Below are 11,794 nucleotides of genomic sequence, written 5' to 3' on the forward strand. Positions count from 1 at the left end.
CTCCCAACTTAACCCCCCAGGCTGCCCCGAAAATATTGGGACATCGGGAAAAATTGTGTGGGATTTATTGGCACCATTCCTGCATAAAGGGTACCACGTGTACACAGATAATTTTTACACTAGTATACCCCTTTATAATTCCTTCCATGCTGCAAACACAGGGGCTTGTGGGACAGTCCACAAAAATAGAGTTGGATACCCACAACCGCTGGTCTCCAAACGTTTGGAGAAAGGAACATCCTTCGCCCTCGCAAGTGACCAGCTGCTTGCTGTGAAGTGGAAGGATGTCTACATGCTGGCCACCTTGCATGCAGACACCACAGTGGCAGTTAGGGAGAGGGGGGCTATGGCGGAGGTCGTTTGAAAGCTTTCAGAACGCAATTTCCCTCACCCCGTCCCTGAAAGGAATCCATGTTCTTTTTTATGTCAAAACCAATTGTGCTTTTTGCTGAAGTTTTGTTTCTCTGTTAGGAACTAACTCTGATTGCTGTGAAACTAACTACTGTAAGGTTTCTATTCTCTGTAACCCTGAATCTTATCTTTTTGGCACTACTCCCGGACAATATTCCTAATATGGAAGTTCCGTCTTTGTTTCTCTTTCTCTGACTGTAGAATGAAATGTGTTAATATGATAGGTTAAATACATAACTTACGATGATATGCTAATAAAGAGGGTAAAGCCCCCTCTATATAACCTGTGTGCATTAAAAATAAACCTCAGAGTGTTCATTCAGTACATCACTGTTGTGTCTTTTATTACCTACTGAGTGAAGCGCTCTCCTGACGTCAGAAAAGGACTCAAACCAAGCCGATACTAGAAGTTTGGTGCCAGGGGTACCAAGTGGGACGTTGAGATTCCTATCAGTTTGGGGGCTCGTGTCCGGGGATCGAGAAGGTTTTCCTCGTGTTCGGTAAGAAAGGCATCTGTTATTGTCCTCTGGCCGATCCGAGAACCACGTCTCGATCTAGTAAGTAGAACCTACAACTTCTAGTATAATTACTGTATCAGGGATACAGGGAACAGACTCCGGGAGTCTGGGGGAGTGACCCGGGGACTCCGGGAGTCCGCCGTGAGGATCACTCAGAGAAAATATAGTGCGCACTAGATAATATTGTCTCAGGGAGACAAGGATGGAGCTTGGTTTGACTCTTTTAAAGTTGTTTTAAAGTATAAGAATATTAGAGTTGATATAAGGATACTGATGTCCGGGTGGTAAGTGTACGGACTGAAGTTCACTATTTGCATAGAGTTTTAAGGACATTGCATTGTTGTTTTACTGTGTTGCGGAGGTCTGCAATACGCCCCACCCCCGGCTAGGAGCAATCCATTAACCCGGGGATAGGTGAACACAAGTGGCAGGCCAAAGCAACAAATTATATGTTTGATGAAACTCTCTGATATTTTGTGATCAGACCTGAGTCCTTTGCCTAGTTGACAGGATTAATTTGTCGAATCCTTAACGATTCAGTACAGCTAGTCCTAGGAAAGTAGCATCATTAAAATATCAGACGGAATGGGGTCACAAGAGTCTAAAACAAATTATCCCAAACCTGAGACGGGAGAAACATGCAAAGTTTATGTTGCACGATGTAGTCCCATAAATTACTTCCTAGTTAACCCATGGGTGGATAATTTAGCTGGATGGACTGAGTCCATGCAAGCTGCTAGCCCCTTTTCCCAGAGACGGAGATAATAGCCCGTACTACATGGACATGATAAAGGGTCTTTGTCTGGGAGACAAAGAAGCATGGCCACATTTTGACCATGACCCGTCCTAGGATATGGATTACATGATACAAAGGGGTAGGGAATCCTGCAGAGTAAGTGATGTTATATGTGTAATATTATTATAGAAAAAATAAAATAAAAAATTGTTCAATAATTTTCTTTCCCCAGCAGTGTAATGTGAGAATCCAAGAATTATTATATATGTACAACATTAACTAAGAACACCTGACATATAAAATGATTTGGGTTTAACAAAATGACTGTATGATTAAAACATGTATATTGTCTTCTTATAAGAGTTGATTAATCACAGAGTGAAGATCAGAAAACATTGGAAAACAGCACAACAACGAGATATACTATTAGCAATTCTGTGTGTGGTGTGGCTATCTGTTTCCAGGAAAGCTGTGTTTGTCTGTGCTGCAAGTTTTGGGATGAAACAAAGACAATTGTGTGATTAGGTTGGAAGACAAATGATTCAGTGGTATGTGAATGGGTGTGGCTTTGAGTTGTAGTGGAGTTGAAAGTGTGCCAACAGCATTGATCAAGCTGTACATTTTTTATTATTATTGAAGTCAAAGAAAAGTTTTTATGGGCCTTTTGTTTGTTTATGTCTGTATTGTCAGATCTGTTTGTTTCAATGTTTAAAGTTATGTGTTACATGTTAAGTGTTGTGCTGGACATCAGAGCTCTGTCCTCATGGGCAGCTGGGAATCTAATGACAGAGAGTAGGAGGACCACAGCATCCGACTAAAAGGGGTGGACTTAGATGACTGAGAGTAGGATTCATGGTAGATAGCAGTGCAACCTCAAGTGTGTTAAGTAAAGATTTGTTCATTAAGCTTGACTTACAAGTGTCAGCCAAAAATCTGGGCATAAGAATACACTCAGATCTCATTCCAATCTCTACACCAGTGCCACTGATTCTTGCAAACATACAGAACCACCCAGAACTTAACAACATTAACCCTGCATTATGGTCTTCACATGAATATGACACAGGATTCATAGATTGCATACCTTACACAGCTACTGTAAAACCAGGTGTCATCTCAGTGTTCCAGAAACAATACCTACTGCCAAAAGAGAAACTTGATGGACTTAGGCCAATGATAAAAGAATTCCTACAAAAAGGAATCCTGGAAGAGGTGATTTCACCCTACAGCACGCATGTAAATCCAGTGACAAAGGCAGATGGTGCTACCCGCTTTGTACAGGATTTAAGGGCCATCAACAACATCATTGTGCCTAATAGCCCCTGTTGTACCTGACATCACTCAATTACTATCTGCCATTCCAGCAGACGCTGTTTGGTTCAGTGTGATAGATCTGAAAAATGCATTCTTTTCTGTCCCAGTTGACAAGAAGACCAGACTAATTTTTGCTTTTTCCTTTGACAGACGTCAACTGACCTGGGGCAGACCCCAGGGATATGCTGATTCACCTGTATACAGCATAGTCCTCCAAGCCACGTTAAAACCATGGCACCCCCCCCAAGGTTCCGTGTTGTTGCAATACGTGGATGATTTACTGTTGTGCAGTATGTCAGTGGAGGCCAACATTGAGGATGGTATAACACTGTTACAATGGTTGTTTGAATGTGGACACAAAGTGTCATTAGGGAAAATGCAATGGTGTAAACAGCAAGTCGAATACTTGGGGTTTGTCCTCACAAAGGGGGAAAGGAGGATCAGTCCAGGGAGAGTTCAGTCTGTAGCGGGCCTGGTCACCCGCTCTCCAAGAAGGAAATGCTATCCATCCTTGGAATGATAAACTACTGCAGACAATGGATCCCAGACTGTTCCTACTATGACAATATCTTGAGGCAACACTACAGGACAAACCTGATTTAATATAATGGTCTTCAGAAATGTACAATGCATTTGATTATCTGAAATGTTTATTAATGTCAAGTCCAGGATTGGGCCTCCCTGACTAAAAACTGCCCTTCCACATGTTTGCACGACAAAATTGTAAAACCATGGCGGGTGTACTGACACAAGAACACGGAGGCAAGTTGCGTCCTTGTGTATTTTTCTCAAAGGTAATGCCCACCCCTGTTCAAGGGATGCCGGCATGTCTGTGTTCTCTTGCAGCCTGTGCTATGATGGTAGAGTTGGCAACTCCTTTCACAATGTGACGTTACACCATTTTTGCACACTACACATGATGTTGTAGGCCTACTCAAGGACATCCACACTCAACACAGCAGGCAGCTGAGCTCATTGCACTCACTAGAGCATGTATTCTACATACTGATAAACCTGTCACCATCTATACTGAGTAGATACGCACATGGGGTAGTGTGGGACCATGGTATGATTTGACAGAGGAGAGGATTCACGGCAGCAGATGGTAAGGATCATGTCTCACAGGGCAATGCGCTGGCAGATAAGTTGGTGAAACGAGTGGCCAAATGCAACCCCACAGGTTTGTGTAACCATTGGTAGATGCCATGTTTGGCACCTCCAACCCCTGAGATGTCACAAATGCTTACTTATCTTCAAAGATATGCCACTGAACAGTAACAGCAAGACTGGTGTTATCCAGTATTGCAGAAAAATCCTAAGACAGGATTAGTCTGCAAAGAGGGGGTAGGATATAACAGCATTGAGAATCCTTACAGATACTCATAGGAAGGCCTTTCCCCACCCGCCCAGGTACCAGGTACTTAATAAAACTGAGAAAAAAGTTGCTTGTAAGTCCCCCTCTCTTCCACAGGAACCCACCCACCCATACAGGGTGGGGGATGAGGTAGTGATCAAAACACTGAAGAAAGGAAAATCCCAAGGTGACTTCGCATATGGCCCACCCACTACCGTGGTCGCAGTAACCAGAACAGCCGTGCTGACTGAACAATCTTCAACTTGGATCCACACCACCCGAGTGAAGCTTGTGAGAGCAAGAGAGGAGGCAGGAACGGAGGCAGACAGCCTTGGCCTTGAAGAAGGACAAGAGGTACTAACGGGGGCAGACAGCCCTGACCTCCAACAAGGCCGAGAGGTACTAACGGGGGCAGACGGCCCTGACCTCCAACATGATGAGCTCCTCACTCTTTTCTGGAAAATGGTTGAATGTACTGACTAAGATTGCTTCAATTATCTTGTTGATTTTACCAATTAGCAGTATGGGAGAAGTAGCCGCAACTAGCAAGGGCGGCGTCATCACCTTTTGGTATAATTCATCTAACCCTCACGTAGCTACCTACACCTTTTGTCTTTGTGATATATTGAAAACATGTTCATATTATAACTACTGTTCCAACAACTATGTAGAAGGACAGGCCTATATATGTGTAACAGACTCATACTGGGGAAAAGGTTGTGCATACTGGGGATCAGTGGGATGGAATACAGGGACTGAATGGGGATATAAACCAGAAAGTGCCCACAAAAGGAGGGATAAAGATTCTAAGTCCCTTTTGACTAGAATGACACTCCTTGAGAGAGGGACGTGTTATGTGGACACCTCCTCATTGAATTATTGCAAAAAAAGGTCAGCGGAAATGAAAATTGTATTCACAATAGAAAACCCTGGTAAATATGATGAAGGAGATTATGTATTGGGATGGTACTTCCATAAAATGTGGGGAGCTGCGACTTCCCGGGTAACACAAATGTTCAGACTTAGAGATATGTAGAAGTCTAAGGAATACCAACCCATCACAGGTGTCCCCAAAAACCCACTAGTCCCACATATAGTTTCTTTAAAAAACCTAAGGGCCATATCTGATCCCACATATGAGGATACTTTGGCCATGGGGACGGGTTTTTCTGATGTTAATTTGTGGCTGGAGTGGATGAAGTATAGTGCAGACTCTGTGAATAAAAGTAACTGCTACATATGCGGTGCTGCCAAGCCACACCTAGGTACCGTACCCCTAGTGTTACCTCTGCCAAGCCACACCTAGGTACCGTACCCCTAGTGTTACCAGAAAGTGTTGAAGAATGTTTTTTTGACTCTTTTTGTTAATATGTCTTATAACCACAGTGCATGTACAGAATGGAAATCAAAATACCCTCTGTTGTTAAAAAATCCTTGCCCTGGGGCAGGAATCCAGGTATATCCAGGTAACTACACATGTTACAAAGGGAGTACACATGGGAGGAATGTGCAGAATTTCACCAAAGGTTATTGTCACAAATACAGCAATCTGAACATATCCCTCACTCAGAACCAAGTATACTCCATAGGAGATGTGTACTGGATCTGTGGAGATGGAAAAATAAGATCCAGACTGGACGGTGCCTGGAAAGGTGAATGTGCGCTTGCCAAAGTTATAATGAACATGCACATTTTTACTGAATCAGATATTATAGAAAAAGGGGTGCTAAAGATCAACAAAAGAAGCAGCCCCCTTTCAAGTTTTGATCCCCATGTGTATATAGATGCAATAGGTGTTCCAAGAGGGGTCCCAGATGAGTTCAGAACTAGAGATCAAGTAGCCGCCGGATTTGAATCAATATATTTTCCATCATTACTGTGAATAAAAATGTGGATTGGATAAATTACATATACTACAATCAGCAAAGGTTTGTAAACTATACTAGAGATGCATTTCAACGGGTAGCAGAAGAACTACAAGCAGACTCAATCATGACATTCCAGAATCCAACCTCCTGCTGCACATACATACCAAATAATACTGGCCCCACTGGTAAGGTCACAATAGCTATAAAAAAAGCTTGAAGATCTGTCAATAGAACTGAAAAAGAACTCAGGTATAAATAATCCCTGGGATCAATACTTTGGGTGGTTCACAAGTTAGAAACAAGGTCTCATGAAACTAGGGATTGTCATACTTATAGTAATTGTAGTAATAGGTGTAGTAGCATTATGTGTTATTCCTTGTGTGAGATGAATGCTAGAAAAAGGGCTCTCTAATATGTCACTATATCGGACTACTCTACCCCAGGAGGATAGAAGCCCAGATGGGTATAAGAATTACCTAATATCATATAGAGAGAGAAAGGACAAGAAAGGAAAGAACCATGTAGTGTGACACACTAAAGGTTCTTAAGAGGGGATTTGAAAGGAATCCATGTTCTTTTTTATGTCAAAACCAATTGTGCTTTTTGCTGAAGTTTTGTTTCTCTGTTAGGAACTAACTCTGATTGCTGTGAAACTAACTACTGTAAGGTTTCTATTCTCTGTAACCTTGAATCTTATCTTTTTGGCACTACTCCCGGACAATATTCCTAATATGGAAGTTCCGTCTTTGTTTCTCTTTCTCTGACTGTAGAATGAAATGTGTTAATATGATAGGTTAAATACATAACTTACGATGATATGCTAATAAAGAGGGTAAAGCCCCCTCTATATAACCTGTGTGCATTAAAAATAAACCTCAGAGTGTTCATTCAGTACATCACTGTTGTGTCTTTTATTACCTACTGAGTGAAGCGCTCTCCTGACGTCAGAAAAGGACTCAAACCAAGCCGATACTAGAAGTTTGGTGCCAGGGGTACCAAGTGGGACGTTGAGATTCCTATCAGTTACAGTCAGAGAAAGAGAAACAAAGACGGAACTTCCATATTAGGAATATTGTCCGGGAGTAGTGCCAAAAAGATAAGATTCAGGGTTACAGAGAATAGAAACCTTACAGTAGTTAGTTTCACAGCAATCAGAGTTAGTTCCTAACAGAGAAACAAAACTTCAGCAAAAAGCACAATTGGTTTTGACATAAAAAAGAACATGGATTCCTTTCAGTCCCTGCCACTACCAGCAAAACATATCCACAGAAAAGTTGCCGGGTGTGTAGCAAACATGGAAAGAGGAGGGACACCCGGATTTACTGGTCCAGTTGCCCATCACAACCAGGCCTCTGTAATTACCCCTGCTTTGAAACGTACCATACAGTTGTGAATTATTAATTTTATTTAATACCAAAAAGAACGGGGGGGGGGGGGGTTCAGGAATTCAATGTATTCTTATTTTCTGTTTAGTTTGTGGGCTTTCCAGGGAGGGAGGGATCCCTTTGGGATGGTTCGTGGAGCTAATTTTTTTTTTCACCTTCTTAGCATTCATTTCTACAAAAAAACTAGGGGGTCTAAATGCTCACTACACCCCTAGATGAATACCTTAGGGGGTCTAGTTTTCAAAATGGGGTCCATTATGGGGGTTTTCTATTGTTTTGGCAGCTCAACGCCATTACAAGTGTGCAATGGGGCCTGAACCATTTTCAAGCAAATTTTGTGTTCTGAAAACAACTGGGTGTTCCTTTATGTTTGGGCCCTGCCGTTTGTCAAGACATAAGATTAGGGCCACAATGGGGGTATTTCTGAAGACAGGAGAAACGGGGTGATACATTTTGGAGTGTACATCTTCATTTTCATGTGTTCTGTAGAAAAAAATCTGTCTTTAAATTGACACTTTTGTGTAAAAAATGAAAATAATTATTTTTTTCACCTTCTTAGCATTAATTTCTACAAAAAACTAGTGGGTCAAAAAACTCATTACACCCATAGATAAATACGTTAAGGGGCCTAGTTTTTGTTTAAATGGGTTCACTTTTGGGGGGGTTCTATTATTCTGACACTTATAAACCTCTGCAAACTTGGCTTGTTGCAGGAAAAAATATGTACTTCAAAAATGTTAGTCTCCTAAATAAAAAAAATAAAAAAGTTAAAATTTTTGTGAGTGCAGCCAAAATAAAGTAAAGATGTGGAAATAAATTTCTGATAAAATATTGAATAATATTTATGTATGTATATGAAATATTGCAGTTGAAAATAGGAAAATGTGCCAATTTTTTAAAAATTTCATAAAATTTCACTTTTTTAATAAAGATGCGCATATTTTTATCGGTAGAATTTTACCACCTAAGTAAAGTACAATATGTGACGAGAAAACAATGTCAGAATTACTTTGATGTGCAAAACCGTTACAAAGTTATTCTAAACTAAAATGACACGTCGGATTTCCAAAATTTGGCTCGGCCATTAAGGCCCAAACAGGCTTGGTCACTAAGGGGTTAAAGTTAGATAGGGAGCCAAAAAGTTCTAGTAGTGATAAAAATGTATGGGAGGGATTTTTTCGGGTTAGTTGTGAGCAGACCTTTTTTTCTGGATGAATGCCCCGGAACGGCGTTTCGCCGCCTATTTTCTCCGACTCGCCCCGCCCCCCTCATGGGCGTCCGCCCTCCGCCGCAAACAGGGGCGGACTGAGCGGTCGGGCACTTCGGACGCCCATTCCCAGCACGTAGTCCCGCCCATCCCCAGCCTGCTGCTTGTGATAGGTAGGCATCCCGGCCACCACTAGCACTGCCCTCTGCCTCAGCATTGTCAGCAACATGAGCTCAGGGCAGGCCACGGCCCCGGGGGCGTGACGAGCGGTGCCGCCGCGGTGGGAAGCATTCAAGCAAGAGACAGGAGTGCAGGTCCTTGTGCAGAGGTGAGCTGACTGACTGTGTGTCAGCCGCCCTCAGCCAGGGCCCAGAGCCCCAGATTGAAGACGCTGAAGTGAACGCAGGTCACACAGCCAGCAGCAGTAGACAGCGCCTGGACAGGAGAGTCAACTCAGCTGGACAGCTGTTACTGGGTAGGTGGTGACGTCAGCCATGAAAATGTACCAAGGCCAAGGGCATGGGCAGGCACAGCAGCATCCATTAAATGCAGGCAGGGGGGGGCTAGCTAGCAGGCTGCAGCCATGATTAAAATGTACCAAGGGCAGGCACAGCATGACAGCAGCATCCAACTAAGTGGCCTAGCGCTCATCTTCTCAGAGAAGATGAGCGCTATGCCACTTTGTTGGATGCTGCTGTGCCTGCCCTTGGTACATTTTCATGGCTGCTAGCTAGGCCACTGCCTGCATTTAAGGGCCCATTCAGACGGCCGTATGAACGGATCCATACCCATTCTGCAATTTTGCGGAACGGGTACAGACCCATTCATTTCAATGGGGCCGCAAAAGACCATGACCGGTCTGTGGGCTATACAGCCCCATACAGCAAGTCATTATGCCTTGTGATGTGTTCTTCTTAGGCAACGGCCGCCTAAGAACACACAAGGCATCATGACTTGCTGTAGATGGGGCTATATAGCCCACAGACCGGTCATGGTCTCCCTGCTGACCTCTGTGAGTGAAGAGTAAGACCCTAGACCAAGTTCCAATTATTTTGTTCTATTTTAATATTATGGGCATTTTCGCTCGGGGTGATACCCATGATGTTTATATTTTATTGTTATTTAGGTATTTATATTTTTAATTATAGTCAGCCCCAGAGCCAGTCAGCCCCAGAGCCAGCCAGGCCCAGAGCCAGCCAGGCCTCAGGCCCAATCATAGCCAGCCAGGCTCAGAGCCAGCCAGCCACATGCCTACAGCCAGCAAGTCCACAGCCTGCCAACCTGCGAGCCCACAGCCAGCAAGCCCAGAGCCTGCCAATCAGCAAGCCACAGCCTGCCAGCCACCAACCATAATTAAGGTAGGAGCCAACTTGGCCTAGGTATCAGTGAGCTATGTTGTGTTGTTATATTAATTGTGAATAGATGTATTGGATAGATAGTGTTGGAGAGACCCCCCTCCAGGACCCATTAGACACCATTGTAGTCTCTAATGTGACCTGGGGGGGACTCTTTCTAAAACACTCTCTGAGATGTCCTCTGCCAGAAAGGCCGCCCTTGATGGCCCATTAGAAAGAGTCCCCTCCGTTGTAGTCTCTAATGGGGGCTGGAGGGGTTTCTTTCTAATGGACACTGAGATGGCCTCTGTTAGAAAGACCCCCATCCAAGTCTATTAGACTGACTCCATTGTAATGGGGCATGGAGGGGATTCGTTCTAACACACTCTCTAAAGGACACTGAGATAGCCTCGGCTAGAAAGGCCGCCCTCGATCGTTGCCTATGCCTCGTACCCCCCTCCCTGTTAAATAAAGACCCTTTATTTACTTAACTGATCCCTGCGCCAATATCCCTCAGCACTGGGTTGATGCTTCTCACCCTCCGACGTCCCACAACGAGCAGGTGCTAATGCTTGCCAAATGACATGCACGCATTAGATCTCCCAATAGCCTACTGCAAAACTTATAAATAAACACCTTTCAAAAAGGAAATGTCTCTGAGCTTACTTTTGGTAAATATTCCAATTTTTTTGCACATTTTACTGCATTGCTTTTTATTCAATTCCATACATTTACTTTTATAGCCCCCCCCAAATTTTACTTGCATCCCTGTTCTCTAAAGGGGCGGTTTTAGGGCGCGGTCCTAGGGGTGGGTAGGGGCGTGGCCAGGGGAGGGGGGGGGGGTGAGTTCCACCACCTTTTCTCTGAGAAAAAAAAAGCCCTGGTTGTGAGGATCAAAAGATCATCAGCGAAGGCAGCCAATTTAATTTCTTGATCCCCAATCCTAAGACCCATAATATCTTTTTGTTGTCTCAGGGCTTGTAGTAGCGTTTCCATAACCAATACAAAGATAAGGGGGATAGGGGGCAGCCCTGTCTAGTGCCATTTTTAATGCGAAAGCTAGGGGATAAAGTGCCATTTACTGATACAGATGCTGAAGAAGCGTGGCACATAGCTGTGACAGCGTTAGAGAATTGCTCCGGAATATTAAATTTAGCAAGGGTAAGGTTGATATATAACCAGTCAATTACATAGTAACATAGTACATAAGGCCGAAAAAAGACATTTGTCCATCCAGTTCGGCCTATTATCCTGCAAGTTGATCCAGAGGAAGGCAAAAAAAAAAAAAAGCATGAGGTAGAAGCCAATTTTCCCCACTTTAGGGGAATAAAAAATTCCTTCCCGACTCCAATCAGGCAATCAGAATAATTCCCTGGATCAATGACCCCTCTCTAGAAGCTATAGCCTGTAATATTTCTACTCTCCAGAAATACATCCAGGCCCCTCTTGAATTCCTTTATTGTACTCACCATCACCACCTCCTCAGGCAGAGAGTTCCATAGTCTCACTGCTCTTACCGTAAAGAATCCTTTTCTATGTTTGTGTACAAACCTTCTTTCCTCCAGACGCAGAGGATGTCCCCTCGTCACAGTCACAGTCCTGGGGATAAATAGATGATGGGATAGATCTTTGTACTGAACCCTGATATATTAATACATATTAATTAG

General features: G+C 43.4%; 1 long non-coding RNA gene across 1 annotated transcript; it reads left to right on the forward strand.

The window, feature by feature from the left end:
* Window positions 1-413: 413 nt before the first annotated feature.
* On the forward strand, window positions 414-7,095 carry LOC122930257. Its single transcript, XR_006388109.1, has 2 exons — window positions 414-968; window positions 4,451-7,095. It is a non-coding gene; the product is annotated as an uncharacterized LOC122930257 (long non-coding RNA).
* Window positions 7,096-11,794: the final 4,699 nt, after the last annotated feature.

This window comes from Bufo gargarizans, chromosome 3 (assembly GCF_014858855.1).
Source record: "Bufo gargarizans isolate SCDJY-AF-19 chromosome 3, ASM1485885v1, whole genome shotgun sequence".
Lineage (NCBI taxonomy): Eukaryota > Metazoa > Chordata > Amphibia > Anura > Bufonidae > Bufo > Bufo gargarizans.